General features: G+C 40.0%; 1 pseudogene; it reads right to left on the bottom strand.

Annotated features, from left to right (window-relative positions):
* Window positions 1–689: 689 nt before the first annotated feature.
* On the bottom strand, window positions 690–1,567 carry LOC119530488 (annotated as a pseudogene).
* Window positions 1,568–5,805: the final 4,238 nt, after the last annotated feature.

Raw genomic sequence — 5,805 nt, 5'->3', positions numbered from 1 at the left:
GATTTAGATAGAGTATCAGTTGTCCATTGGTTTCTCTCATAAGGATTAAATGCTTGAAGATGATTTTGAGAATACCATGCTCTCCCTCTAAACTTTTAGCTTCTATATAGTATCAGATATTACAATTGGTATAAAGGATAAATGCTTTTAGACAGAAATAAAAATCCATCTACCAAGCAAAATATCAAAATCTGTAGTGACTATTTGTAAAAGGCTCTCTTTAACAGTGGTAATATACTTTAGTACAGATTCAGGTTAAACTAAATTGAAAAAGAATATTTCTGATACAGTGGAAATCCTTTCCTATACTTTACTAAATATTATAAAATTTTAAACATACGTAAGTATACCTTGTATCATGTGTTATGCACCAGTTTGAGGCAGACTGATGAAATCATGGCTACCAATTTAACAGTTAAACATTGCACGTCAAAAGTTCTGCCATCTATACACTGTGCACGGTGAGTGCCCCAGAGAGATGGCAAACCACCTCAAAATTGAGAAGTTTGTGATGGAATGTCTCCAAATTAGAGGAGAAAGGGATATGGGAAGGGGAAGTAGGCAGGGTAAGAGAATTTTAAAATAATACTGCTTAGGAGCGTATATTTTAAGATTGCTACGGTACCTTGTCTATCCTTTATTCTAATCTTGAATAACTGGATGTTCACGCAAGATAAAATTTCTACTTTTTAGGAAGAGAAGCATTTAGGAAAAGCATATTCTGTTAGGGGAAGATGTGAAGACATCTCTCTCCTAAGTGCCATTTTAGTTGGTGAGTTTTTGGCTACATCACCATATGCTATTTCAACCTCCTTATCACTGGGACAACATTTGGTGAACTCATTCCTACTATAAGCATGCTGGTCATTCCTTTCGGGATATCAAAGTTGTGATACTTTTTGGCCACCACAATGTGCAGTTTTGGTGGCAGGTTGTAATCAGCTAATGTCTTTTCATTGTCATCCAGAAATTTATGTGTAGAAAATTTAATGTTCTCCATACTATTCTCATCAATTTCATCAGGGAGGGGAGAATTCAGACATTTGTCCAGTTTGTATTTTCAAAAGATCCCGCTCCAGTGCTTCATTAGCCTCTGGCCTTGAATTCTTGATATTTGTAGGGAATTTGGCAAAAATGTCCATTCCAGCAGTATTTGATTCTGGGTGTTTTGGTGAAAGCTTTAAGTACTTGGGAGAGCATAAGACTTTTTCAAGAAATTCCTCAACCTTATTTTCATTTGTTTTGACTCCACTGTTGAAAGTTATAAATGGGGGGGGGGGGTGGATCCTGGGAGCCAAGTTCTGCAGGTCTGCAGGCTTCCCTTTTACGTCAATGGTTGTGATACTAAATCTAACTCCTCTGAGCCAAAGAATCATGAAGAGCCTCTCATGCCTTCACCATCACCACCAACCTTGAGGAAGTGCTTGATGATGGGCGCTTTGTCCTCCTCCTTCAGCCCTTTCAGTGGCATCGACAACGAGTGGCCGGCTTGGCTGGGCTCTGTGGACACACGGCTGCTGCTACTGCTCTGGGGCTGCTCTGGCTGCCATCGTCTGCCACACTGCATCCCCCGGGAGAGTCCCAGTGTCCAGCTCGCAGCAGCCTTGGCTCCACTCTCTGATTATTATTTTTATTTAGAGATTAAATATGGTTTAAGGAGATGTGAATGGGTGCCAAGTTGACAAGGGGTGGACTATTATAGTTAAGTTCATGTGTCAACTTGTCCGGGTTATGGTGTCCAGTTATTTGGTCAAGCAAGTACAGGCCTGATTGTTCCTGTGAGGTTATTTTGTGGATTTAAATCAGTCAGTTGCTGGCAACTGTAACAGATTGCATCTACAGCCAACAAAGGAGATTGCCTTCAGCAATGAGAGAAGTCTCATCCAATCAATTGGAGGCCTTAAAGGGAAAGCTGATGGTTTCAGCAGTCAGAAAGAAGAATTTCTCTTTCCTTCAGCCAGCCAGCTTCTTCTGGGGAATTTATTGAAAACTTCATTGGAGTCCCCAATCCGAGGCCACCCTAAGGAACTTGGACTTGCTAATCTCCACAGTTGTGTGAGTCAACTCTTTTATTAAAACTCATAGAAACAATATAAAAATCCCCTTGATTCTGTTTTCTGGAGAAACTGGCTAATACAGATGCACACAGGAATTTTTGTTTTTTATTTTTTTACCCCTAGGAGAAACAGAAAGGATTTGAAAGGTAATCTATGAACTCCTCACAAGTTTATACTTTCAAGTATGTTTGGAGGAAGAACCTTCTCTCAGGGGCAGACCAATTCCAACTCTGAGATAGATATATGGAAATGATTGCCCAGAGTGTGGATACCTATTCAAGTTCTGAAAAGGAAATCCAGGGTTTAACAACTAAGAAACTAACTGAAACTTGCTAGAAATCAATGCATTAAATGGAATTTAGCTGGTAGATGAAGCACTGGCCAACTGGGGCCTGGGATTCGGGCACCTTCGTTTATCAGCTCTAAATCTAGTTTTGTTCAGTGATAACCCGATCGCAGTTCTGCATGCTGATTGGCTGGGGGAGGTTCTCTTCTCCTACAATGAGAAGATAATCAATCATGTTACTAGCTTTTGTCTTGGTGCAGGTATTTAGATTTCAGCCAGCTGGTTAGCTGCCTAAAGGCCACCTGCTTGACTGAAAAATAAAGAAACAGTTTCTTTCCCTTTGCAAAGAGAAGGAAGGAAATATTGACTTGTGTGATAATTTTAGGTGGATGATTAAATTTGGCCTCTTAGGCTCCAGCTGAAAATTCAATTCAGATGACTGGTTTTCCTTTTCATACGTCATTGAGCAATCCTGTGTACTGCCATGGCTAATGTTCTTGATGCTGATTGTGCCTTCACTTTAACAAAGCCCAGAATCCCCAGCCCATTCTCTATTTCATGTGCCTCCCGGCTACAAGGACCTAAGGAGGAAATGCTCTCTCTCTGCTTAAGAATACTACTCTTAAGCAGGCATGCTCACAGGCTCTCTCAAGTAACAAAATTGCTCTGTAGGAGAGAGTCAGAACGGTGATGATTTATCTGATGATAGTTTATAAAAATATACCAGTTTCCTCCAATGCAGATCAAATTTATAGTGCAATTGGTCATGCATTTGGTGCCATTTGGCTGAAACTTCACAGTTTCGGATGCCAAAGTACTGAACAGGTTCATTGTGTTATCAGCAAGCCAAAAACCTAGGAATCATTCTTGATTCTTCTCTCTCTCTCACCCCCCGTATCAAATCATATCAGCAGGTCCTGTCATTCCATCTCCAAAACATTTTTCCAAAATTACCATTTCTTTACATCTCCACTAATTACCTCCTCAGTAAAAGCCTCTATCATCTCTCTTCTGGGCCACTCCAGTCTCCTCCTAAGTAGTCTCCCTGCCTCCATGTTTGCCTTCCTACAATCCATTCCCCTCATGGCAGCTAAGTCTTTTTTAAAAACCAGTTGGGTCACAAAACTTTTATTAAAACCTTCTAATAGCTGCCCATAATGATTAGACTAAAATGAAGTCCTCCACTTCAGGATTCAGGGCCTTATGGCATCTATCCTCTGCCTACCTTTATGACTTATGATACATCTGTTTTCCTCTCCCTCACTGCTTTTGCCCTTTCTTGAAAACTCCAACTTCCCTTCCATCTCAGGACCTCTGCACTAGGTGTTTCCTCTGCCTGGAGTATTCTTCCCCTAGCCAAGCTCTTCAAAAGCTTTCTGTTTTTTTATTCAGGATTAAACTTAAATGTCAGCTCTTCAGAGACTCTTTCTTCACTACCCAAACCAGCTGAGTCGTCCTTCTTTCTGTATGACATTATCCTGCTTTACTTTCATAATAGCTCTGATTTCTACAAGACATTTTTCTTATTTACTTGTTTATTGTCTGTCTCCCTCTACTGCAATGTAAACTCTGTTAGAGTGCAGACTTTGTCTATTGTGTTCAGCATATCCCCAGTGCTTGAATAATGTCTTGGAAATAGTAGGTTCCCTGCAAATTGTTGTCCAGTGCATGAATGGGCAAACCCTGGTAAAGAAGAGGTTTTCCCAAGTGAGGTGGGAACAGAATGGGTCAGGTGCAGCCCTATCAAGAGTTAGGGGATTAGGCTGAATGACTTTTTTGTGGGTTTATTCTTGACCCATATTCGGTGCTTCTAAGTTATCAGATGTTTTCCAAGGCCTAATGTCTGTGGTGCTGTTAGAATGTACTCACACAATGACAACCTCTTATCTTGGGAAGGTAAAAGACTGACCTCATTCTCAGCTGATCTGATCAACTGAAAAGCAAAATGTGCCATTAATTTTAGTATCCATTATACATGACATTTTTGTCTAGCTAAAGGTTAGAGGCCAATAGGAGAATTGGAGAAAGCTTGCTAAACAATGTATCTTTATTCACATTTAGAAATTAGTTGACACTGGGGACAGACTGTGTACTCCCTCTGATTTGAGGTCTAGGTCTTATTTTTCCAGGAAGGGTTGGTGTCTGCGCTGTGTCCTCAGTGTCTAAAATATCTTATTCATGCATAAACAAAGGGCAGGCATGATTCAGGCAGGATGAATCCCTGAACCTCATGGACAGAAGAAAAATGTAGAGTCGTGATACTTAAAACATTTCTAAGCCTTAGTTGTCAGTGCTGGTACCCACTTCAGCACATTTCTGAGATGAACTCTGCTAAGGCTAGGGCAGTGACACCATAAAAAAGAATTTTGCAATTAAAAAGCATTAAAGGATCACTGGAAAGATGGCCTTAAAAAAAAAAAAATCTAAGTCACTTAAAGAAGTAAACTCAATAGAAGTATTTCCTTACATCAGTTTTGCCCGTCAAAGTGAAGGGATTCAGGCTGAGAAGAGCAGCTGTTTGATAAACTCTATACGGTGGTTTTTACAGCTCAGCTTTCACTTGGGGAGCCAGTTTTAACCTGATGAAGGCATCTGTCAGGTGACTTCAATGGTCCTTTAAATTTGATAATCTACTGAGAGAGATAATAGGATTAGAAATAAGATACAGATAAAACATCTCACTGGGAAAGTCCTGCCTTTTATGCACAGCTATAAGTCTTACTGTTTTAATTTCTCAGATGGATGGTGGTGATTTAAAGTATTATGATAAAGGAAAACAATGACCTCCACCAAATCTCATTATATTCAATGTACATTTTGCTGCATTTGAACCATCTGGGCCTTAGGAGTTTGATCTTACTGACTGTTTAATGAGACAAATATACCAAATCAGATACAAAAAATGAATGAAGAAGGGAAAAGATCTGGAAGTGTTTGGAGTCCTCTTAGTGTTCTAGGGGGAAACAGCTATTTTCATGAACCATCCTGTAATGATAGGTGATTACAGTTGTTGACTGCAGTGCAGCCTCTCTCTTGCATAGATGGCAGTTAGGATCTATAATGAGAGATTATCCCATTTGAGGAGTTTTAAATTGGACACTTGATTGGTTATTTCAGATAGTTGTTTGGAATTATCAGGACCACAGAGAGACAATCAGAGACAGAGGGAGGGAGAGAGGGAAAGGGATAGGGAGAATGAGAGAATGAATGTGAAAAAATGACCACATAAATCTGTGAAGGAACAGATCTGAAAAGCTGGAGCATATTTGAGCTAGAAAATCTTGGAGATCATCTGTTCTAGTTTGCTAATGCTGCCAGAATGCAAAACACCAGAAATGGATCGGCTTTTATAAATGGGATTTAGTTGGTTACACTTTTACAGTCTTAAGGGCACAAAGTGTCCAAGGTAATGCATCAACAATTGGGTACCTTCACTGGAGGATGGCCAATGGAGTCTGGAAA

Source organism: Choloepus didactylus, chromosome 3 (assembly GCF_015220235.1).
Source record: "Choloepus didactylus isolate mChoDid1 chromosome 3, mChoDid1.pri, whole genome shotgun sequence".
NCBI classification, from domain to species: domain Eukaryota; kingdom Metazoa; phylum Chordata; class Mammalia; order Pilosa; family Megalonychidae; genus Choloepus; species Choloepus didactylus.
This window is presented reverse-complemented; position numbering and strand designations above follow the sequence as displayed.